This window comes from Microtus oregoni, unplaced genomic scaffold, assembly GCF_018167655.1.
Source record: "Microtus oregoni isolate MIOR12 unplaced genomic scaffold, Mior012 000014F_ref0000157, whole genome shotgun sequence".
In the NCBI taxonomy this organism is placed as follows: Eukaryota; Metazoa; Chordata; class Mammalia; order Rodentia; family Cricetidae; genus Microtus; species Microtus oregoni.
In genome coordinates this window covers 10324109-10351059 of record NW_024543073.1, presented here as the reverse complement: position 1 = coordinate 10351059, position 26951 = coordinate 10324109, and the positions used below count along the sequence as shown (strand labels likewise).

General features: G+C 36.7%; 1 pseudogene; it reads right to left on the bottom strand.

The window, feature by feature from the left end:
- Window positions 1-1941: 1941 nt before the first annotated feature.
- Window positions 1942-26951, bottom strand: LOC121455605 (annotated as a pseudogene).

The following is a 26951-nucleotide window of genomic DNA, read 5'->3' as shown; positions in this document are numbered from 1 at the left end:
TTGAGATAGAAAATATTTTAAAGGCATTAGAAATAGAATATTAAAATCTGTCTTATTTATTTCAGATGCCATCCTCAGATTCAGGGGACTCCCTAAAACCCAAACATATTAGATAGATAGATAGATAGATAGATAGATAGATAGATAGATAGAGATAGATAGATAGATAGATAGATAGATAGATAGAATCCTTTTAATTTTCATCTGAACTGCTGCATGCTGGCTGAACCCAAGACACTTGTCTGAACTATAGCAAAAGACTGCAGTAAGTGAATTACTAGCCCCAGATCTTCCATTCTTTAGTCATGCCTTTTGCTGTTATTATGAAACTTGAACAATCCGAATAACTTCTTAAATGGTCTAATAGGAATCCAGAATATTGCCCCATGTCTTAATGGGAGGCACTGTCTTATTACTTCCCTTGGGTAATGCAAACTTAGAACATGGAAGAGACTTGTGCTTGAGGTATTCCCCAGAAAATATATCTGACTAGTTTCCTTTCCCCAAAAGGATGAGATTTGTGAAGTTTATCCAGATCAATCCAACTCAACTTGGAAGATGCATGAGCCAAAAACTACAGATGATTGAACAAGCAGACAAGATCCCAAACAGTGACATCACTCCTCTCATAGCTGATCTAGAGTCTCCCATCAGTATGGGCTAAAGAAAAGGTATAGCTATCACTACAGAAACTGTAGAGAACTACATCCAGCAGAAGATTCCCTCTCTCCCATCTTCTAAAATCGTGTCTATGTATACCAGAGAAGTCGCTTTTAACTCATTGTATCGAATTTGTGTTTTTTTAATTTTCTATTGCAGAAATTTCTTTGGCATTGATAATAACAAAAAAAAGAATGTTTTTGTTTCAACATTGTGTTCAGTTAGTGGATTTTAGATGATTTTTGACAATAGGAACAAACTCAAGCATGATAAATTAGAGATAAGACAAGTAATTCTGTTCCCAGCTCCCAATGTTAAAGTATCCATCCAGGAAACCCCAGTCAGCTGAGAACCAGTCTGCATGGTGGATATTTCTTTACAAATAATAATCATTATTTTGTGTCTTACAGAATGAAAACAAAACCAATTTTATACACGGCAACATGACATCTGTGTTTTAGTTTTAGAGACTGTCACTCAAAGATTCACAAACATTTTTCAGCCTTTAAAAATAAACTTTAAGTTATATATTAATAATCAAGGACATTGTTAAATAAGATTTCATTTAAACTATATTCAAAGACAATTTGTCTTTCAACCCTTTGAAATGCCCTCCTTAGCTAATGGAATTTCAGATGTCTGTGAAAACACAGCCATTGTACACACTGTGAACAGCACAGGGTATAAAATCTATTTCTAAGCCCAAACATCATTTTCACAGGATCAAGGTCAGGTGCTCACCTTTCCTTTCTCAGTCACAGTTCTCATCCAGACATGGGGCCAGTGCCGGAAGAATTCGGGATCTCTTGTGTGGAGATGGCCTGGTGACTTCTGAATGCCCCTGATCAGGGACAACAGGCACAGTTCCTCATAGATGAGTGGCTGAAGCCATGGAACACCACTCTGGGTTTCATGCGCGGCACTGCTATATGAAACCCTGGGATTAATCTCTTGTACAGAGGGCTAATTAAGAATTTATAAAATGTAGGTCCAAGTGGTGGCGCACTCTTTTAATCTGAGGAGGCAGAGCTAGGCAGATCTCTGTGAGTTCGAGGCCAGCCTGGTCTGCAAGAGCTAGTTCTAGAACAGGTCCCAAAGCTACAGAGAAACCCTTTCTTGAAAAAACAAAACAACCAACCAAACAAAATAATTAAAAAATGCCCAAGCAATGGCATCCTGGTCTGGGCAGAGATTCTGCAAGGGTGGGGATGAGTTCACATGCCTGAAGATTCTCTCAGTTGTTTGCCAGTCCTTCTGTGGCCTTTTACATGGACTTCAGTACTATTCATTCTTGGTTCCTCTTTATTTTTTGTGGATTGCCCCATTAAAACTGTGGCAGACAGGCAGGTAACCAGTGATTGTCAGAAAAGTCCATCTTACAGCTAGGAAAATCCTTCTGAGACCCTGAGACCAGCAGTAGCACATCCACTGTCAATGCCCACAAGGCAATGCCTCACGATAGGTCTTGTGGTTTATACTTTTTTCTGTACTGCTTATAAGGATCTTATCTATAGTGTGGGTCTTGAAAAGACTGAGAATCTGCTGGCTTTTTGCTATAGTATTCAATGAGTACATTTAAGAACCACTAAATGCCTGGTGGGGAGTAATCTGAAATTTTCCCACCAGTAGGTATGCCATGTATTACTGATGCTCTAGAAGCTGCTGGATTTTAAACCAGGTCTGCAGGAAGTCCTGAGACACCAACCTCTTCCAACTGGATGTCTCAAGCATAGGTAATGTACTTCCCCCACAGAGGCTGCTGGAACAAATGGCTCCAGAGAATCATTTAACTCCTTGTATGTGTTTCTTCAGCAGCATCCTAAAGCTGACCGGCTTCTGAAGCATCTTGTCCTGTATGTTCATTCAACTGGGAGCACACTGACTGGTTTCATCCAGGTCACAGAAAACAAACAAACAAGCAAACAAACAAACAAACAAAAAAAAAAAACCCGTCCTCAGCAGAGTTTCTTTAAGGGAGTCTAAAGCAGATGGTTTGTCTTTCTCTACTGTGCACACAATGAGGAAGTCCTCTGGTCAGGACTTTGGCTCCTGAGTGGTTCAAGCGCTCTTCTCATACAATTGATGGTGTATGTGCGTAATCCACTAGCTTAGAGACGGGCGTGAGAAGGAAATGGTAGTTCATCAAGTTCATCTGCCGTTTCTACATCATTGCAGTTTTTCACAGCTGTTTTCTGACCCGGGTATAATTCTGTGCCCATGTGGAAGCTCACACCTGCTAGCAACGAGGGACGACCCCAAGAAGTATTGTCTCAGGCTTAGTCGCCTGCAGAACAATGATCATCTGAGGAGGATCCTCCACCCACAGACACCAACTGCATGAGAAGTACCTGGGTGTTGGGCATGTCTGGGGTGCTGTCTCCATCAGCCTGAGCTCCATTTGTAAGCAATACACACCTACTTTTCTTTGTTTCTTTATTCTCTTCCTTCCTTTCTAAATTCTTTCCTTCTTTCCTTCCTCCCTTCCTTCCTTTCTTTTGTATTTGTCAAGACAGGGTTCCTTTGTGTGTAGTTCTGGTTGTCCTGGAATTTGCTCTGTAGATCAGGCTGTCCTCGAATTCACAGAGATATGCCTGCCTCCGTCTCTGGAGTGCTGGGATTAAAGGTGTGTACCACCACTGCCTGGCCCCTACCTATTTTCTTTTTTTAAAAAAAAATATTTATTTATTTATTATGTACACAATATTCTGTCTGTGTATGTCTGCAGGCCAGAAGAGAGCACCAGACCTCATTACAGGTGGTTGTGAGCCACCATGTGGTTGCTGGGAATTGAACTCAGGACCTTTGGAAGAGCAGGCAATGCTCTTAACCACTGAGCCATCTCTCCAGCCCCCTACCAACTTTTCAATACAAGCTGGTCTATCCCCTGACAAGCTTCTGGGTTCCCATTGGCCCTGGTGTTTCAGGCATTCAATCTCCAAGCTGACTGTCAAGGACAGGGACTGGCTTGCTCTGTGACTACTAGCCTTATGATTTCTTCTTTCTAGAGGTTCTTCTCAGGGTCCTGGGCCAGAGAAGGACTCAAGCACAGGTGGCTACCTCTGCACTGACCAGAGATCTTCATGGTCGAAGGTGAATTTGTACAGTTTTTCCACACTGATAGTTAACAGAGCAGTGGCTCACTGCTAAAGGAAGGCAACCGTATGAATTATTGACAGGGGCTTCCCAGCATACACACCATATCCCCTGTCAGTCACATATAAAAAGATAATTTGCTTTGTTACGTTATGGCTTTTGCCACCATGTCTTTTTCTAGATTGTTATTTAAAAGTATTTTTGAGATGAATTGTGTGTGTTCAAGGGTTAAGAATGCAAGTCAGAAGGCAACTTTGGTGAGATGGTTTCCTCCTCGCACATTGATGAGGCAGGCTCTCTCTTCTTTCTACTATCTGACCTGCATGCATCTAATAGTCTTCTTTCCCCGCCCCTCATCTCAACGTAAGAGTGCTGGGATTTTAGATATGGATAACTGCTTCTCACTCTCTTTGTAGATTCTGGGGAGAAAACTCAGTTTGTCAAGAGTGTGTGGCTAACGTTTTCACAGGGTGGCCCATCTTATTGGCCCAGATGCTACTATGTACATGTTTTATTTACTTAAAACATGGTCATTACAGTCATGGAGGATGCTTTGATTGGTCCAGAATAAAGTGGGCTCATCAGCTTGTCGTGAACACTGAAATTTATGGCTATGATTTGTTGACATTCTATTACATTTATCTTTGGTCGTTGATAAATAATCACCTCCAAAAAGAACATTGAAGTTTAGAATCAAGAGGTATCTTTAGGAACTGTGCTATCTAGTTGTTTTCAGTTTCCGTTAGTCAGTGGAGTTCGGAAGGGAGACTATCCATGAGAAAGGAATCAATCAATTTTACAGCTATTTGAAACATGAGTGGGTTGGCAAGCCTATGCTTTCTGTCTAAATATAACCCTCCCAAACTCTTCCTTCATGCTTCTTGAAAATTTCTAACTTGGTATGACCTATAATTCAAATCTGAGCAGAGTGTTGATATGGGTTCAAACCAAAGCAGCTATAGAATCAAACCAGGTTGCTTGGTAACGAGCTCTCCTAATTGTTTTATTCAAGGACTGTCGATGACCGCCTGACAGAAAGACAACATCAAGTTGAGTAAACAACAGTTACTTGAACTCATTTCAGCATGAGCTTTTGGGACATGCTTCTTACTGATGTTTTGTAGCCCTGTTTTACTTCACTTTAAAATTTATTATTTTATTATTATCATTGTTGCTTATTTTTATTATAATTGCAGTGTTAGGGGATCAAACTCAGGATCTTGGACATGCTAGTCAAGGCTGTGCTACTGAGCTGATTCCTCAACTCCAGTACTCTGATATTATAGAGAGTTTACAATTGTTTCTAATCATTTAAAAATGTTGGTGCATGGTCTTTTTCAGTATATGTGATGATTTTGAAAAATTAGGTATCTACCCATTGAGTAGCATTTTAAGCCATTTTCTTTTGCTTGCAAACTGACGGGCAGCTTGGTGAGTTCCCAAACTTTCTATCATACCCCAAGTCTCTTTCAACCAAATTTCTCAAAATTTGATTTGCACAAACATTGTGGTGAACATTCCAGTTCACCATTAATTCCAGTTCTCATAATCACAGACTTTGATTTGGTAGAAGAGGGACAGATCTTAGGACTGTATAATTTTAACTATCTATTCCCTCTCTCTTGAGTGGCCAGTATCCTGATTAACAACCAAGAGTGGGAAATGGATGGTTTCACAAGCAAAGTTTAAACTTAAGAACAACACTTAACAATTTGCTTTCAATCTTTGCAAAAGTTTTAGAAGTCCCATGCCCCCCCCCCCAAATTAAACTTATGGTGTTTGAGGCCTTATCATGTCTGTTATGTGGTCTAAAGTCCTAGACTCTAAGATGATTATTCTAACCCTTAGGAAAAAATTTTCTCATTCGGCATCAAGCTTGTACCTATTCTTATGCAGCCTGTAGGCTTCCTGTGATGTACACCAGGATGGCAGGCTGTATGGCTTCCCTGCTCTACTGATGCTTGATGTTTGTGGCTCCCACATTTCCACCCTTAGCTTTCATTGGTCTTCATCTGGACTTGATGCATATTTCATTGAGATGTAATGGGAAAGGGAAACTGTTGGATAATGAGCACAGATAAGTAATTATTTCCTATAATAAGATTTCTTTCTTGTTGGTGCTCCTTAGGGAATATGTGTGGACTGTGGGATGTGAAGCTAATAAAAAGGTTATCAAGGGCTTCCTCATTACTCATGTTTTGGGTGGAGGATGAAAATTTAAACCATCTGTAAACATTATTGAAATTTTTAATCAGTGAAATATGTATATAACATTTACAAATAATTTGTTTGTGCCTTTTCACCACAGGAAATAGAAATAAAACACTATGGGGAAAATATACTGGTTCTTTGTGTTTTTTTTCCAGTTACGTGTTTAATAATTGGCTTCATCAGAGTTATAGTGCTGTGATGAAACACCATGACCATAAATGAATTGAGGAGGAAAGGGTTCATTCAGCTTGCATGTGCACATTAATGTTCCTCATGGATGGAGGTCAGGACAGAAACTCAAACAGAACAGGAACATAGGTGTGGAATTCCCGTCTGTATGATGTGAATATGTTTTATTATTCACATTGGTTAATAAAAAAGCTTCATGGGCCAATGACTTAGAAGAGTAAAGGCATGCAGAAATCTGAATAGAGATATAAAGAGAGAGTAGGCAGAGTTAGAGAGAGACGCCATGTAGCTGCTGAAGCAGACATGCTGGAAACCATACCAGTAGGCTACAGCCTCATGATGACATACAGATTAATAACTTAAGATGTAAAAGCTAGTTAGAAATTTGCCTGAGACTTCTGCCAAACAGTGTTGTAATTAATACAATTTCTGTGTGATTATTTGGGTCTTGGGCAGCAGGGAAACATAAGCACAGCCTCCGTTTACAGAACATTAAGGCAAGAGCTGAAGCAGAGGCCATGGAGGGGTGCTGCTTCTTGATTTTTTTCTCATGGCTTGCTCAGTCTGCTTTCTTATATGACTATCATTGACTCAGGGATAACACCACCCACAATGGTCTGGGTTCTCCCACATCTATCACTAATTAATAAAATGTTCTACATGTAATGATAAATGTCTTTAATCCAATAGGCAGAGTTAATTGGATCTCTGTGATTTCAAGGTCAGCCTGGTCTACATAGTAACTTCTAGGATAGCAAGAGAGCTACATAGTAAGACTCTGCTTCAAAAAACAAGCAAACAAAAAAAAAAACAAAAAAAAAACAGAAATAAAAATAAAATCCTTACCTACCAAAATGTCCTACAGGCTTGCCTATAGCCTATCTTATGGATGCATTTTGTTAATCGAAGGTTCCTCCTCTCAGATGATATTTTCTTGTATCAAGTTGGCATAAAACTATCCAGCACAATATTGCACTCTTTTAGACAGAGGACAGCTACCGTCACATGAAAGTAATGAAGACAGGATGCCTGGAAATAGCAAGGTATTCGTAAGAATTTAAGATGTGCTGCTGTAGCTTAAGTCCCACGGCTGAGATCTGTGCTGACAAGCATACGGCAGTCAGCAGCCACATGTGGTTATTATTATTATTAATTCAATAAACAAAATGATATAGTGATTAGTCAAATTAGTATAACATAATTAAAAATTTAAAAGTAATCTCTGAGTCACAGTAGTCGTACTTCAGCCTTAAATGGCTAAGTATCACTACAGATACTTAACCTTTTCTAAAAGTCGATCGGACACTTCTGCATCTGAGTCTCTCAGCTTATTGGTCCTATGTGGCCAGAGAAAAGTAAGAAGTTGCCATATAAACTGCTGGTATTTACTGCAGTCGACCTCTTGGGTTAAGATGATCTTGTGTAGATGAGTAGTCTAGAAATTTCTACTTATGACTGTGTGCCGAATAGCAATAAGTCTCTGATAAGATATGTTTTTGAAGTATGAAAGTGTGTTTTCTTCTTAAACTACAATTGTGCTGGAGATTTTTATTTCATTATAACCTGTAGAATTCTCAGTTGTGCCTGAGGTTTGCCTTGTTATTTTTATTTGAGAATTAGTTACTTTAAATTGTGTTTACAAATTACTGCATCTTTCCTGCTTAAAGAAATGTATAAAAAGGTGTGGATTTTATTTCATAGTTTTAAAAATAATCGTTTCCTTTATAGTAAACAGAAATGCTTTTAAATTCATTTTGTAATAAATAGAAAAAATAAATAATCAAAATGAAAAGATTCCTTAATGCTATTAAAATTCAGAAAGAGAAATATTTGTTAGTGCTTTCAAATTTTTATGTAAGACTATTCATCGAAATACCATCTGACTCCAAAGCATATATAGATCCACCCTCTACTGACAGCTTATGTACTTGCTTCCCAGGTCCTTGCCAAAGACTTCCCTTGAGCATTCTATAAGCCTGACTTATAAAAAGATTTGATTAAGAAAAGATAATTTATGGAGAACTGTGTTCAAATCTCTCTTTACTAGAAGAGGGTAATAATACAAGTAGGTATTCAGTGGGCATGGATATTAGGATACTAGTGTCCAGATATGTTCCACCTGTGATCATGATTCTTGATAATTTGTCTCTCTATTTGTAGACTATTAAAGATCTCATTGCTTAAAAACTATGAAGCAGTAACTCAGAATTATCTCCCTAACTCTTTGCTTGAACTCTTGCCCTAGCTTCAGCAAACTGCTTCTCCTGCTTCAGTTTTATTAAGAATCATGAGACCAAATCTAAATAAGAAAAGTCTTTATATGCTTGATCCAGACTTTTTCTGTTGCAAGCTTTCTTTATTGAAATAAAAGTGCACCAAAGTGAGTCTAACAGGTAAACAAATGTGTTTGTCCTTAGGAAATTCAAGCAAAGTAAAAGTAAAAAAAAATATAAGAAAAAAAGAATTGTGTAGTTATAATGGAGTTCATAAAGAGCAAAGGATAATTCATTTAACATTGGGGGCTGTGAACTTCAAGGTCATAAAAGCTTCATAAGGTGAAGACCTCTTTACATTATTTCATGGTAGAAAAAAGAAAGCAAGAGAGGTAACCAGTTAGAATTAAGGGTGCTTTTATTAAGCAAAACAAAGCAAACCAATAACAAAACATTCCCATGATTGTAAAACCACAATCGGTGATTAGGTATAGCATGGATAATAAAAATTCAGAGACAGATATTAGGGTTCAGTCTAAAGATCAGAAAAACAAAGCAATCAAGCACTAGAGGGACTATTTACCTCTACCAAATCTTCAGAAAGAAGGGGCAAGATCCTGTCTGCACGCATCCTCAAACTCCTCACTCCACTGAGTTCCTGTGTCTTCTGCTTTATATTATTCTCTTCTATCCAGCCATATCACTCCTGTCTTCACTTCCCTAGTGCTGGGATTAAAGTGGGTGTGATTTCCAAACATTAGGATTAAAGATGTGAACCACTACAACCTAGATCTCTTTCTGGATCAATCTTGTGTAGCCTAGTGTAGCCTTGAACTCACAGAGATCCATCTGTGAGTTCCTGTCTCCTGGGATTAAGCGTGTGTGCCACCACTCCCTGGAATATATGACTGACTTTTGTGTCTGCTTGGCCCTCTGATTTTCAGGCAAGCTTTATTTGTTAAAACACAAATAATATACCACTATAATTATGACTTAATTTATTCATTAATGGTGGAGTCATCATGGCTTAAACATCTTCTATAGATCAATCTTTAGCAGTGTTACATGGGGACATTAAGTTTCCAACATAGCAACCGTGGTAGACATCAAAGAACAAGGAATGGCAACATGATGGTGGTACTAAAGGAATAACAATATCGGTTTGATTAGAATAAGGACAGAAGTCAATAACAAACAGTTTTGCCATGATTATGCTTTGACCATAGGGCATACAGATTTAAAAAAGTCACAACTTGAATGAGAGATTAAGGAACAAAACTATCAAGAGTTTTGCTACAATATACTATTTTATCTCCCACTCTTTCTCTTTTCTCCATTTTTAATGTTTTGTCTCTTAAGATTTGTTTTATTTTTCAGTTGTGTATATGGGTGGTTATCTGTGTGTGGATATATGCATGGGAATGCAGGTACCTACAGAAACTACAGGTTTCAGATCACCCTGGAGCTGGAGTTACAGGCAGTTTTGAACTGCCTGAAGTGGATGCTGGGTATTGTGGGAATTCATCTAGCCACTAGCCTTTTAGAGATAGCCTTTTAGATACCAGCCCATTAGGGCATGGCCTGAGGTACTATAAGCACAGACAGGAAGCATGCTTGCCCCTCTTTCTCCTTTTGCTTGGTTGGTGGTCAAAAACACAGCCTTCAGTTTCAACTGGGAACCTAACATTGGTCCCCTGGAAGAGCAATACATGCTCTTAAACACTGATCCACTTTTCCAGCCCACTTGATCTGTTTTTCAAATTTGTGTTTGTAACAATATATGTACATATTTTATTGCATAATTTAAAATTTGAGATAAAGCATACACAGTGTACAATTTTCATTATTTACAATAACATTTTTATAACCTCACTGTGAATACTGACTTAGTTAAGACAGTACTTGATCTCTCAGAGTGTCCTCAGAGGCTCTGGTTAAAAGACTTTTGGTAAATTATTAATGGATAAACTGCTTTGTGAAAGGTTTGTTTTAATACAGAATAGATATTAGAAGTTATTTCTTCATTCTCAGGCAAGGACTAGAACTCTTTGTGAATAAAGCATATATGTAATACATATTTTCTTCACAAGGTTTGTCACAATTTTCTTGTGATTGGGAACATTAGACAACACTTGAAAACTACATTTTGGAGCCATTTTAAATAGCAAAATCTCCACCCAAAATAAAAGCCTAAAAATGTGAAAATGGTGCACTATATAAACCTTGCAAAGCTTTGTCTTACATCTTAAGAATTGAAAGGAAAATGCAGTGCATCCCTCTCCCCCTTCAACATTCTCATCATCATTTGCATACTTATGTCTCCAAATGACTCTGAACATGCCGCATATATCAATTAGAGGTTGGAACAGATAGATAGAGATATATTTCAGTTAAATAGGTATTCCTCATATCTTTCAGAGACCTTCAGAATATGGCATTTAAAATGTTTTGAGAACTTAGGACATTTCATGACAATGACACATAGCTACTCTTGGCAGCATCAATCTACTTCAAGAGGAAGATGGGCATCAAAGAGTCTCCTTATGGAGTTTGCTAGCCATTTGGGCAAGAGACTGCTTTTGTCTGGACTGCTTGATGTTATGCTGTGTGAACTTGACATGGAGACCCATGGAGAAATGACTGCTGAACTTGCCTAAAGGTGAGACTGTCCTTAGGGTTCCTGTTTCATAAAAGAATCTGCAAATTTGTTACATTTTTATCTTTTAGGATTGTGCTTACTGTGTTAATGTTGTTTCATATTTTTTATAACTTTATGAATCTATTATCATTCTTTCATTATTTATTCATTAAATAAAAATCTGTTGCATACAGGTTTTACTGAGTGTTGATAGGGCAGTGGAGTTACAGAAAAAGAAGCAAGTTGACAGTCAAATCTGAGTTTACCCTTTTCTTGATTACCAGTTCCAACTGTGGTACTTTGTGAATTTCCTTGTTCATTCATAGTTATTCTTCCTTCTCAATGCAAGAGGAAGAAATTATGAGATTTGCTTTTAGCCTGTACCCTCATTGTATCTTTTAGTAACAACTTTACTTTGGGTTTATTTTTTGTATTTTCAATTTTATTAGGTTCACAGTAAAATAGACAGCTCTTGATTTATTTATGATATTAAATAATGACAAAGGAAATAAAATTATCACAATCAAGTGTATCTGCATTTCCTATGAGGATGTTCCTTGCCTAGTGTTGTCAGAGGCTGCTTGTTTGTTTTCCCACTGCCCAGACCCAAAATAATCACACTCACACTGAAATTATATGAATTGCAACACTGTTTGACCATTGACTCTAGCGTATTCTTATTAACTCATTTCTATTAATCTGTATTGCCACATGGCTGTGATCTACCAGCAAGGTTCCATCCAGCATCCAGTGTCTGTCTCCTGTGGTATCTACGTGGCTTCTCCAGGACTCCACCTTCTTTCCTTCTCTATCAATATGCTTGGAATTCCCGCCTTACTTTTCTCTGCCCTATCATAGGTCCTATTAGATTCTTTATTAAACAATGATATTCACAGCATACATAGGGGAAACCCACATCAGCCTAATTTTATCTTTAGAAGAAAGTTGTTTCAGGAACACCTCTTTTATGCATCCTCACTGATTCTATACTGTAGGGAAGAACTTAACATACAGTGGTTGATAGTGATAGTGGGCATAACTTCCTGCTTCTAATGCTTTTAATGGGTCGAGAACAAAGATGACTGCCTTATATTTAGTATCTCAGTTAGTCATCATAATCTACCATTTACATCAGGTAATTTATATATCTTGGTAAAAGACCAAATAAAAGGAAAGTAACCTCTGTGTGTTCTAATGAAATTTAGTCATTTGTGATGCATACTTAATTCTTGGTGAGGTGGTTAGTATAAAAATGTCCCCAGTAGGTTTATAGGGAATGACACTATTGGGAGATATGACCTTGTTGTGGTAGGTGTGGCCTTGTTGGAGGAAGCATGTCACTGCAGGTGGATTTTGAAGTTTCAAATGCTCAAGTCAGGCCTAGCATTTCTCTCCCTTCTTGCTGCCTGCCAATTTAGATATAGAATTCTGGCTCCTTTTCCAGTACCATGTCTGCCTTGTTCACTGCCATGTTTCCTGCCATGATGAAGTAAACCTCTAAACATATAATTCTGTCCCAATTACACGTTTTCCTTTATAAAATTTGCTGTGGTCCTGGAATCTCTTGACAGCATTAGAAACCCTAACTAAAAGACTGTTTCCTTTAAGAAAGGAAATGAACCAAATAAAATTCAATAATAAAAGCCAAGTTCATGACAAAGCAAGTTTTTTCCTGATGTTTTAAGTGTGTTAACAAATTCATGTACTTATGCATCTACTGTACACTGTAGCATTATATAGTTCTTGGTGATAGTGCATTCCTCTGTTTTAATGTACAATATGAATACTGCTCCAGAAAACACTGTATATAGATTTTTCTTTCTCCTAAAGTTAATTATGTGGTTATGATATCAATTTCTATTTACTCAAGTATATTTCACACATTGTGCTAAGAACTTTGAAAGTATCTCTTTAATACCTATAATAATCAAGTGTGGAAAGTGTTATTATTATGTGCATTTTTAGACTGGAACACTCATTTTGGCTAGAACTCAAGTGAGGGATGCGGAAAACATAAAATTCCAATTTATACTTGCTTCTCTTAACTCTTGCCTCTCACAGATACTCCATTAGTTGTTCTACTTCCTTGTTGGTACTGAACAATAAATATATATATGGCCTGTTTAGTATTTCTACTCTAGTTCATTAAAGTACATGGATTCTGACATCTAGAAACTATTCTACATATTTTGGATACTGATATGGGATTCCCCTCTGTATGCTATGAATATCATTGGTTAATAAAGAAACAGTCTTAGGCCTGCACGGGGCAGAACAGGGTAGGTGGCAAAAATTAAACTAAATGCTGCAAGAAAGAAGGCAGAGTCAAGAGAAGCCTGTAGCCCCACTGGAGACAGATGCCAGAACTTTACCCAGTAAGCCATAGCCTCTTGGCAATGCAGATTAATAGAAATGGGTTAAATTAAGATGCAAGAGATAACTAATAAGAAGCTAGAGCTCATGGGCCAAGCAGTGATTTAATTAATGCATTTTTCTGTGTGGTTATTTAAGGAGTCTGTATGGCCAGGAAACAAACAAGCAGTCCCTTACTACAAATTGGCGTTAATGTGAACAACTAAAATCCACTTAAAGCCCGAGAGAGCTTGGAAAGAAAATCTAGACACAGAAAAGCAAAGTTTAGCCCCAGCTACACCAATTAGAGGAAAAGATGAGTAGACAAGATAAGAACACACACAGATCTACAAAGAGCAACACGACACCAGTGAAATCTAGTGAACCTACAACAGCAAGACTTGAACAACCAAAGATTGATGAAGGAGAAGAAAATGACCTAAAAAATAACTTCAGGAGAATGTTTGAGACATATGTTATATGTTTCCAACATATGATGGCACATAATATACATTATTATTACAAAACATAAGGAAAGGAGCATATCAAGAAAATACTCAACCAAAGCAAGACTGAAAACCAGCTGGGCAAACTACAAACTGCATCATCATGTCTGATATAAAAACATTCCTCAGATATCCAACTCTGTTCAGATCTCTTGACTGAAACATAATTCTTTCTCTTAGACTGGTTTCACTCCCAGTTAGCAGCTCTCTTCAGCAGGTATCGCAAGACTCTGACATTTTGTCTAAAAAGCTATCAAATGGAGAACTGCCATATATGCTCCTTAGATTTGGATGGTTAAAGATGGACAAGGTCATTTATGAACAGAACCAGGGGAAGTAAAGCAAAGGTGGAGACAATATTTTGATACAATGCAATGCCCCTAATGCTGTCAACATAGACTACAACAAGAAACACTTTGGAAGTCACTCATACACCAGAGCCTATGAGGAAATATTGAATACTGACAGGAGTGAGATAGAGAAAGATATCAAGAGAGGGAAACATGAAAGACCCCATGAGTGGATGACATCACAGTAGAGGAGCTGGAGGCATCTACAATAGGCTCAGGCGCCAAGGCGCTTTTCAGATTCTAAAGAGAAATATGGGAACACAAAGAGATACCCATGGAATGTTAGCCCTCAGTCATAATTCTCATATACAAGAAGAAGGACAAGCTGGACTTCTCAGAATACAGAGGCATTAGTTTGTTGTGCCATAGCAGCAAGATCTTCTCCTTCATTATCCTGCAAAGGATCAAGAACAGAGCAGAGGATGTCCTAGCAGAGACTCAGTATGGATTGAGAGCTATCAGGAGCATAATAGATTATATCTTCACTTTGAGGCAACTGGCAGAAAAATACAAAGAATTTTGAAAAGACTTATATGTCTGTTACATTGACTTTAGGAAGGCATTCGATAGCATTTGGAGGAAAGGACTTTGGGAAACAAAGGTACTCAGAGAAAATCATAAGAATACTAGATAATTTTGGTTGTGGACCTAGCCTTTAATGGCCAAGCCATCTCTCCAGCCCAGGGGAGGGAAGTGGGAGGTGGGGAGGAGGCAGAAATTTTTTTTCAACAAAAAAAATGGATAAATAAATAAATAAAAAATTTGGAAAGACAAAAAAAATGGAAATACAATCAAAAAAAGGAGCAGTAGTATAGCAACTGGAAAATTTATATATATATATATATATATATATATATATATATATGCAAGGAATATGTGTCCACATAATGCATTTATCTCTTTAAATTAAACAGACATTCATAAAATCAATTTTCATAAAAAAGAAAATGTAAAATTATCTCAAATACACACTAATTAATAAATTAATAAATGAACAAAATGTGTCATATGCACCCATATATTTAATTTAACAAAGAATGACACACTTTGGTTTTAATGAACCCTTCAATGAACACTTAATATGTATCTGTTATATTAAAAATTTTTTTTGTTTTTTGTTTTTAAAAACAAAAAACAACAAAAAAGAATAATAGATAATGCCTATAAAGATACCCTTGCATCAGTCATAGTTTGAAGAGAGAGTCTAGCCTCTTTGACATCTTTGCATATACCTTGTATATGCAGCTGTCTATCCTTCTTTGGTCTTTTTTTATTGATTTTTATTGAACTCTACATTTTTCTCTCTTCTCCTCCCTGCCTCTCCCCTCCCTTCAACCTTCTCCCAAGGTTCCCATGCTCCCAATTTACTTAGGAGATCTTGTCTTTTTTTTACTTCCCATGTAGATTAGATTTATGTATGTCTCTCTTAGGGTCCTCATTGTGGTCTAGGTTCTCTGGGATTGTGATTTGTAGGCTGGTTTTCTTTGCTTTATGTTTAAAAACCACTTACAAGTGAATACATGTGATAATTGTCTTTCTGGGTCTGCGTTACATCACTCAATATGATATTTCCTAGCTCCATCCATTTGCCTGCAAAATTCAAGCTCTTTTTTTTAACCTTTCTGCATAGAGATTTGTGGTGTTTAGCTGCCAGTGTTGCAGGGATGCATCCTCTCACCACTATTCTTTAATATATTTCTGGAATTAATAATAGCAACAGCCCTGGAGGGTGAGGAGAAAGGTGTGCAGATGGGTGGTGTGTGAATCAACAATTTCCATTTTGTTGATGATACAGCACTACTTGCTGAAAGTCCAAATGAGTTGCAGGCCATCGTAAATAGAGTGGCGGAAGTAAATGAAAACCTTGGTATGAAAATAAACATCAAGAAGATTGAAATACAATATATGGGAATGGCACATAAAGATTTTCACATTGTCATAAAGAATCAGAACCTCAAGCAAACAGGCAACTTTATCTATTTGGAAAGAAACCTCAGGTCAACGGAGGAAAATATTTCAGACATCAAGAGGTGAATAGGAATAGCAAGACTCCATTCCAGGTACTTGGAAAGATTTGTTCAGCAAGAAACAAAATGACAACAACAAAATTACAAATATATAAGGCGCTTGAGCTCCTTTCTTTATAACTCTAAAGCCTAGACAGTGAAATGCTCCTCAGAATAGTTGCTGACTATGTTTGAGATGGCATGTTTCAGGAGGATTCTAGGCATCACACTGAAAGATAGGTTGTGCAATGATGACATCTCTGTCTACAGAAGGAAGTAAACTACAGGATACAGCAATGGTGCTTGATATACTTTGGCAATAATATGAGAATGAGTGATGGCAAATACCCAAAGATAGCACTGCTTGGAGGAGTACACGGGATAAGGCAAAGAGAAAGACGCAAAAAACACCGGAGAGAGTCCATAAAGGAAGACTGTGGAACTTTGGGTATGACAATAACACAAGCATCTAGAACTACTTGCCATAGGAACAATTGGAGAACTGCCATAAATGGGCTGCCCATTCATGCTTAGCATTGCCGAGACACAGATGATGATGATGATAATGATGATGATGGTGATAATAATGATGATAAAAACTATCACACACACACAAGTAAAATGTACTCAATACCTGACTTGTATTGGAGTTCTTCTTGCTTTGTGGCAGTTATCGCAGGCAAAATATACAAAATACTAAAGATTAAGGAAACGTCTATCTTATTTAAGCCAAAGTCACCCAATTCTAGAATCGACAATAATGTAGTTCTGTATTGTTTAGAATTTTTGTCTATTTTCTCACTCTTTCTGTACAATCTTTTATACTCAAAATTTTATTGTCTGCACTCTCCTTACCAAATAAACTGACTACAAACACTTCCTCTGGTTTTCTTCCAAGGTAGAGCTAAACATGTTTTAAGTTATTATAGCCTGTTTGGGCTTGCTTTGTCTTTTTCTCTCTTACATTAACTTTATCATAATTGAAAACTCTGTAACAATAATAAGCATATAGTGGCATGTGTTCAATTTAAAAAGATTGTTTTTACTTGGATAATACTGTAGTTAACTGAGTTGAGAAACAATTCTTGACTTCTGAATCCTCCTGGCCACCAGAATATAATAATACTTAGGCATTCTTGTTTCTCATCTCACATTTGACAAAAAACAAAACAAATAAAACCAAACACTTATTCTATTTATTTTTCTAACCAGGATACTTAAGTCTAACATTTTATATCTTCTCAGTACTCCTTCATTTTCCATGTCATAGCCTTCATTTTCCATGCTTTATACTGATTATGACTTGAGAGACTGAGTAAATTGAAGATTAGAAAGATAGTTAACAATAGAATGAATAGGGATGTAGGGAAGTTTTTGAAAGGAGGAAGAAAGACCAGGGAAAGTACTTTTCTTACTGAGATATTTGGGCATGAATAAAAAATCTTGAATGATGTAGTGATGTGGGATTCCCCTCTGTATGCTAGGAATATGTTTTATTATCATAGGTTAATGTAGAAGCTATTTTGGTCTGTACCAGGAAAGAATAGAACTAGATGGGGAAAAAGGCAGAGTCAAGGAGACACATTTTAACCTCTGAAGAAGGACACCAGAACCTTACTGATAAACCACAGTCCCGTGGGGATACACAGATTAATAGAAATGAGTTAATTTAAGATAGAAGAGCTGGCCAGGGATATGCCTAAGCTATTGGCCAAACAGTTTTATAATTAATATAGTTTCTGTGTGATTATTCAGGTCTAAGTGGCTGGAAATGAGCAAGTAGCCTCTGTTTGCAAAATGGTGCCTAATGTTCATTAATGTACATACACATAAGCCTAAGAAATTATGTAAAAAGGGTTTTTAGACCCACGAAAATGGGAGTCAACTGGAGTTTATTGGTAGTCACAAATTTTCAGATAGGTTCTGTTTGCTGATGGTGAGCAGAGGCATAGCTCCTTCTCTTAAGAAGGTTTTCTGATTCCATATTATTAATAAAAACTGTAAGTTCTCATTAAAAGTTGGCTTTCTTGTTTGTGCTAGTAGCACAGCTCTGGCTCTTTCAGGAGGTCTTGCATTTAAATGGGGTTTGTGAGCAGTGGGCTCCCTGAAGCAGGGACAGTGAGTATGGCTCACAGAGGTGCTGAACATACCACCACCATATTGGATGGGGCAGAGCCAGCAAGCAGGGCTGTAGAGTTGGTTTGAGCTATGCCTGCTTAGCTTTAAAAAAAGGTGCTCCTGGTCACAAAATGATTATAGATGTACAATAAAGACATATTCAGATAAAAATAGACATCTGTATGAGTCATAGTGTATTTATATAATGTAGATAGGCTTGGAAGAGAATGGAGGAAAAGTATAGACATGAGTACAGTCATAGATTAAAAGAGTAAAGATAATAAAATATTAAAAATAGAGTAATAAAATGTATGCTTAGTAAGCCACATAAAAATGGAAAATATACAGAGAATTTGGATTATATGTTATTGTGTTTTCTTAGAATATTTTGACTGAAGAGAGACATTTGATTCTGGGGGCTACTAAGCAAAACCAACATGAAAGTATCTTGACTTCAAAATTTGAGTCGAAGGCTATGTTAAGAAGTTCTAATTTTGTTTTCACAGAGGATGGGAACCTGTGGATTCCTTCCAGACTAATATGGCTTGATGGAACAAAAATCCCCCCAAAATTCAACATGAACCCTAAAAATACTTTGTTCAACAAGTAGCAGGAAGCAGATTGGAGAAACCTGTGCACAAATTTCAAAAATGATATTTTATAAATGTTTATTTTTATTTTAAAGGGGGTGGTTACAAATGTTTAATGATCATAGTCAATTTCTAAAAAAAATAATGTGGATATGATATAGAGATGAATACTTTGCATTGTTATGAATCTTGGTCTACTGATACAAATTTAAGGTTGCTTTTGTTTCAACATATATATATATATATACATATATATATATATATATGTATATATATATATATATTTCTGCTCTTGGCTAAGGTATTGTGTTTATGCAGCTCATTTAAAAATTTAATGTGTAGTTAAGAAATACAGATTAATAGATAGTCATCTGTAACAATTACATTTTAATTATGCTAGTTATGTATTCTAGATATATAGAGATATATTTCAGTTAGTAGATAATCTTCAACACTTCAAAGACCTACAGAATATGGTATTTAAATTGTTTTAAGAACTTAAGACTTTTCTTGACAATGAGACATTTCTGCTTCTAGAAGAACCAATTACTTCAAGAGGATGTTGGGTATTGAAGAGGCTCTTTATAGAGTTTGTTAGCCATTTGGGCAAGAAACTGCTCTTGTCTGAACTGCATGATGAAATGCTGTATGAAATGGGAATTATGACCCACAGAATAATGACTACTGAATTTGCATAAAGAAGGTGAGACAGTCCTTCAGGGTTCCTGATTCATGTAAGAGTATTCCAGACATTCTGCAGGACACAAAAGAAAGTGACTGACAAACTGCCAATATAAGCTAAACAGTCTTTCAAATTTCCTGCTTCATGAAAATGTTTGCCAGATACTTTGAACCTGTAGGCTTGACGATGCCCCAATGTTACAGCAAAACTTTGGGTGATCAGACAGCAAGAAGTCTCTTTCAATTCTAGAGTTTTAGAAGTTGCTTACAATGCACTTTCTCTTTACTTAGGTAATATTAAATCCTTCTGGGGTCTTGATGGAGTTGAAGACAGGTATGATAAAAAATAAATTAGATATGAAACTTTAGACTCACAAAAAACTATTATAACTGTAATTCTTGCTTGATACCTGTTTTGTTATATGTAATTTTACTATTTTAATGTTAAACCCTTCTTTTTTTATTTAGACAGAACATGGGAGATGATGTGGGATTTCCCTCTCTGCTATCAATATGTTTGATTACCATTGGTTAATTAAGAAGCTTCTTTGGCCTATAGCAAGGCCCAGTAGAACTAGGTAAGGAAAGTAGGCAGAGTCAAAGAGATGCCATGTAGCTGTCATGTTCACCAGAAACTTACCAATCGGCCACAACCTCATGATGATACATAGGTTAATACAAATGGGTTAATTTAAGATGTAAGAGCTAGCTGGGAATACTCCTAAGTTATTGGCCAAACAGTGTTGTAATTAATATAGGCTTTGTGAGATTATTCAAGTCTGGGTGGCTGGGAAATGAACAAGCAGTCTCCTTTTAAAATGTAGGATACTTTTTCTGGTAGCATTTTTAAAATTTCCACATATTTAAGGTATATTCATGAAGAAATTTTCTATTTTTTCAATCAACATGACAAACAGACAAATCTTTCTACCAAATAAGAAAACAAAAATCACATTAAATTGAACAAGAGTAATACAGAACCAATAAAGCAAATCTTTTAGAAAGTCATTCAAGCACAAAATGGAATTAGATATATGACAAAGATGTCATTGTGGATCAGTGAAGCAATACCATTAATGTGTTGGAATGCTTATGGTCGTCTCTGCACACTGCCTGACAATACACAATAGTTCAGAATAGGAGTACAAATGAGAAACACAAATTGTTGAGGATTCAAGAAAATAAAAATGTCAACATTGTAAGAAATTCAGGACATTGAGTGATTATTTCAGTAAATCACAGCTTTAAGAAACTATTATATATTAAAACTTCTTTCATTTTAAAAAGTACCCATGAAGAGAATAAAAATTATGATGGAGAGAGGGAGACAAATGGCAACACACTCATATAAAAGGAGTTAAACAGCAGAATATAAAAATAAATATTGTAAATTAAGTAAACAAAGACAAACTCATGAGAAAGTTAATGTGAACGTAGTTTTGACATATCAGAAAAATGCAATTGGCTAATGCACATATGAGCACCTATTCTAGTTTTTATTCACCAAGACTGTCCTACAGCCAGAGTCAAGGCAAAGACTGAAAGCTCAAAGGTGCAGCTGAAAGGCATTGAAGACACAAGAAGAGCTTGATCCATGTGTCACTCACATTCTGGAGGATGAAAATCTGTGCTTCCAGAGGCAGTGCAAATACCCAAACACCCCTGAAGCATGCACCCAGTGAGCCACCATCAGGTTCAGACCCTGAGCCTACCACGAAGAAGACAGAAAAGAACAACACACTGTGTTCTTTCTAAATGTCAAGCCCCACAAGCATTAGCTCAATGGAGCTGTGAAGATACTCCGTGACACTGCTGTGGCTAAGACCAGAACTTTGATCAGGCCTGACAGAGAAGATGTCATATCTTAGACTGGCTCTTGATTATGATAGTTTGTATTTATCCAATAAAATTGGAACATTTACACTGAACGTAGCTGACTGATTCCAAACACCACCCACCTTTAACATTAAAAATTATTTATTTCATTAGGTACCATGAAAATTAGAAAAAGTATCACAATGAGATGATATGTTATGTAACCAACACTAGATTTATAATATTTTACAAATCTGTCATGAAGTGCTGGTGATATAATATTTGAAAAATTATTCTTCCTGTGGAGATCAGTTGAATGTATGCATACCATACATATCAGCAATTACATTTTTTGAGTTTATCCAAGATGATTTTTTTATATTAGGTGGAAATTAAAAGACAATTTTCAGGCTTGATACTAATCAAACAAATGAATAATTTTAAAGTTTTCACAATAACTTCATTATCTATCCTTAGGAAAAGTATAAACATATTGCTGTTCACAAAAACAGTGTACTGAATGACAGCCACATTTGTCAATCAGATTTTCCCAAAGTCCTTAAGAAGCAGTACCATCTCTCAGTGTGTTAGATGTTCAAATAGGCAAAGTAGCTTGTATATACATATTAGTTAACATTACAAAGCAATATGTAAGTGTGGTTAATATGAAAGCTTCTGGATAAGTGTTAGTGCTTGGAGGAGCACAATGGCATAGTCATGAAAGATGAAGATCACTTTCAAGGTATCAGGATCTTCTCCCTCTTAAGGTAGTTCAGGGTGCACAGATATTGATCACTAGTGTTTAATGTGACCATACATATTGGAAAGGTACATTTGGATAAGTCTGAATAACAAATGCTCCTCTCTGTCTCTCTCTGTCTCTCTCTCTGTCTCTCTCTCTGTCTGTCTCTCTGTCTCTGTCTCTCTCTCTCACATACACACACACACACACACACACACACACACACACAATTGATTCACTAAACAGTGCCTTTTAATACCGTGAAAGCTAGCCTTCGGGTTGGAGACATTCAGGTCAGCTCCAGCTTAGGGGCCTGTTGGGCCTACCAGTGTGAGTGCTGTTTTCATCAATAAGGATTTAACTTCTGCTTATGGGTGGCAACTGTGGGGAATAGCAGCAGGCTTTATGAGGAATAGCAGCAAGAGATATGGAGAATAGCAGCAGGCAATATGCTTACTTTTGTTTCTTCTTGTTCCCTCACCATGCACTCCTAATTCTACATTTATCCTATTTTATAACTTGAGAAAGCACTCTACATCATTTTTGGCATTTTCAGTTCTATAGCCATGGGTACTCTATTGGTTAATTTTAACTGATTTTTAAATATATTACTTTACCATATTCTGTTTGGCAGTAGTGTTTCCATAGTGCCTTCTCTCCTTTCTGAGTGGTACTGGTACTGAGGTCTAAATAATAGGCTGATCACTAAGAAGTTCCCCAAATAAAACTGGAAGAGATGTATTAAATCAATGTATTCACAAACTGCCAGGAATAAACACACACACACACACAAAACATGAAAAAGAAAAGTGTCATGGTAACTCAGTTATCAACCACAAAAATACTGCTATGCTTGAGATACTTGAGAAAGGATTCAAAGGTCTGTTTCTAAGAACATTAGTATCTACAAGGAGTAAAGAAATAAAAAGGCATGAAATAAATAAATAAACCAGTCCAGGACATAGACATGAAAGTCATTGTTGTCACATTCTCCCTTTTTGCAGTGATATCATCCTGTACTTAAAATGCTAAATATTCTGCCCAAAAGTCTAAGACCTTAATAGTCAACAAAAGAAACACACAAAAACTGACACATAAAACTCAGCAGTTTTTCCATGTTTCAGTAAGGAATTTGCTTAAAAAAAATTTAGGCAAAAAAAAAAAAAATCCCACTCCTGTAGTTTCAGGATAGATCTCATGAATCTTGAGAACACCATTATTATTTATTTTTAAATATTTATTTATTCATTATGTATACAATATTCTGTCTGTGTGTATGCCTGCAGGCCAGAAGAGGGCACCAGACGCCATTACAGATGGTTGTGAGTCACCATGTGGTTGCTGGGAATTGAACTCAGGACCTTTGGAAGAGCAGGGAATGCTCTTAACCTCTGAGCCATCTTTCCAGCCCCAATTATTTTTTTTATATTACTACATGTAGTTGTTACAATGAGAAGAAAAGCATATTTCAAAATCAGAATCTTTAAACCCTATATACAAATGTGGTAAAAGGTTAAGTGGTAAGTTGTTACATAATTGCAGATAAACATTTAAATGTTACATTGTTGGGCCAAAATTATCTCAGGGCCTGTACTTCAAGGCCTGTAGGAGAGAGAAAAGCCTGGCTCAAGTTTGAGGGAACCAAGTGAGGATGAGACAGCAAAATCTAGGTAAATGCCACTCTAGCCAGAGGGAGGGCTTGGCTATCACACGATGTCACTTAACCTATATAAGCTATTGCTCACAGTAATAAACTAAGTTCCTGCTTTAACTTAAACCCCATCATGTCTGATTGTCCTGCGTGGTGGGGCTGTGGAACGGTGGAGCACACTCATCTTTCTCTGGGGAATAAGAGGCTAAGGAGACCTAGCATTACATCATGAGGATTTCTTTGGTGGAATTACCTATACAGTGGTTAACCATGATCTATGAACTTTAGGATATTTATTGGAGTTTGCACATAGATTCAGAGTATATTCTGAGTTTTTTCTTCTTAGAATAATGAACTACAGTATTCCCTTGCCATATAAATATTTTATTTGTATGTATTTCAACAATGATCTTGATTTATGTAATGGAGGAGACTTATCTATGCAGTTTGTCAAAATAATAAGTGAAAAATGGTGTCTGGTTTTAATATGTGATTTTCATTATTACATAAGATATTAAAATCTTTAAATAGTTGACTGCCATTTGGTGTTCATGGTATTTATGTATGCTTCTTGTTTGTATGACTTAACTTTTTGTAATGAATTACATGTCTTAGAAATCAATATTTCATAGAAAAATAAATTTCATTCTGAATTTTTTGAGAGCCACCTTTTGTAATCTTGCTGTCAAAAAAGTGACTTTTTCATGCAGCTAAATCTTTACAGTTTTTATTCATTAACATGTAGCACCTGACTACAAATTTCTCTCTTTACAGTTCAATAGATCATCTTTTCAGATTGCGTCAGGTGTCTCTGTTCCAGAAACCGAAACCACAATGCACACATAAACCTCTTGTTTATCTTCTTGTATAAATGCGTGTGTGTTTTAGTTTATGATGGAAATCATATACTGTGTTTTGTAGAATATTCTAGCATAGAAGCCATTTAGCGCGTAAACCCGTCTTTGTCTTCCACTCTCCATGCCAATCACCTATGATTACTTTCCCTTTCCTGAAGGTGGGGCCCCTTTTCATATACTCTTCTCCTGTAGAGGATAGCACCTTCCCTTGTCTTTTCAGTTCACTCAACTGTTATTGTCCTGCTCAAGTATCATTTCTTAGAGATGTCTTATTGGATCTTCCTTTTTATTTTATTTTATTTTATTTATTTATTTATTTATATATTTTTTTTTGATTTTTCGAGACAGGGTTTCTCCGTAGCTTTTGGTTCCTGTCCTGGAACTAACTCTTGTAGACCAGGCTGGCCTCGAACTCATAGAGATCCACCTGCCTCTGCCTCCCGAGTGCTGGGATTAAAGGCGTGCGCCACCACCGCCCGGCTGGATCTTCCTTTTTATTTACCTATAATAGTTTATTACGGATATCTTTTGTCACACTGTGGGTTTGTGTGTGTGTATATGTGTTTCTCAGGGTGATCTTTAAAACTTTATAAATATTTGATGATTGCTTCTATGCTCCATAAGGTGATAGACCTCCTGGGTACAGAAGTCATGTTTGTGTTCACATATCATTTCATCCCCAGGACATGTGTAGTGTCTAACATGATACTGATCACCTTGTCTTACAAGGGGCTTGGATTTAATAACAAGTTGAGCTTGTTATTACTGGTCATTTCTCTACCCAATGCTAAGGTCATTAATTATTAACTTCTGAAGATTGCTAGTTCATTTCTCTTGTCTTTTAGGTTTGTGGCATTTATTAGGATTATGCTATTTAAACTCAGATTTTATTGTTTTAAATTCCTAGTCATGCCTAATGAGTGACTTACAGTGGTTTCCGGTAGATTTTCTATGGATGCCAGCATGATATATTTATGGGCTTGTTTGTAACATTCAACAGGAAATTTTATCCAGGTCTCAGGAACTGTGAGGATTTCTTCTCTGTGTATCTCTAAGATCTATCACAAGTATCTCTAGATGGAGCTATTTAACCTTTTCTTTTAAACACCAAAATCATAGGAAATAAAGTCAAAGGAATTTGTCAAGGTGTTTGGTTTATGGATTCTAAGTCACAGCTTTTTGGGAATTGCTAAATGTTGTTCCTGATCATGTGCCCAGATTTAATCCCTTCTTTTATCCTTTTCCTTATCACAAAAGCAGGTTATGTCTCTGAATGTTGTGTGTGAGCAAAATAATTCTTTGGTCTGAGTTAAATGAGACAGTTGATAAGAACATTGTTACTTACTATGTAGCCCAGGCTGGCCTCTATGGCATGTATTCCCCTGCCTCTGCTTCTGGGTGGGGAGGTTGCAGCTGTGTGCCACCACCTCAGCTTGCAACACTGTGTCTCTAGACAATGATCTCATTGAAGGGAGAAACCATAGCCTGGTTATGTTACAAGCCCAGATCCCAAAACTCCCTGATATAAAATGGTAGTTGCCAGCTACATCTGACTGATTACATTGTCGAAACTAATTAAAATGGAATAAAATTTAAAATTCATTCCCTCAGGTACACTGAATCAAGATTAAAATGAAATTGAAATTCAGTTTCTAGGCACAGTCCAAGAATAATACCGTATGCATTTAATAGGTTTCAGATGGACATTACATATATGGATTTTTTTTTCACCATAAAAGCGTGAGTTGACAACACTGTTCAGTAATTGATTCCTTACTCAAACTGTAAATATTTTAGGTATGTTCTTTTGAGAATTTTCATTGGAAAGATAGAATGAAAAATAAGCAAACCATCAGCTCCTGCTGAATTCTAGTATGTTGTAGAGAAGACAAAAGGTGAACAGCTTTGTGTAAAGGGTGTGGACTGCACAACAGATCCAATGTGCAGAAAGACAAAGGGGCTGACTGTTACTCCGGAGTACAACCCAGCTGAGCTGTTGTTTTGTTTTGTCTAATAGTCTCGAGCAGGTGTGTTGGTAAGCATGGTTTGCTTCAGAGATACAGAAAATGTCGCTTTCATTCTAGATCTGCTGAAGTAGTGAGGATAGGGATTTCATAAATTTCAAAATGTATAGATTCTTGCTCACATGCACAATGCTCTAAACCACATTCCTTATCAGAAGCCGTAGGAGAGAAAGCACTTACCACAGCAGGAGTACTATTAATGCCCGTACTAAAGCCGAACATAAGCAAAATTTTATGCTGGCTTTCGATGCCCAT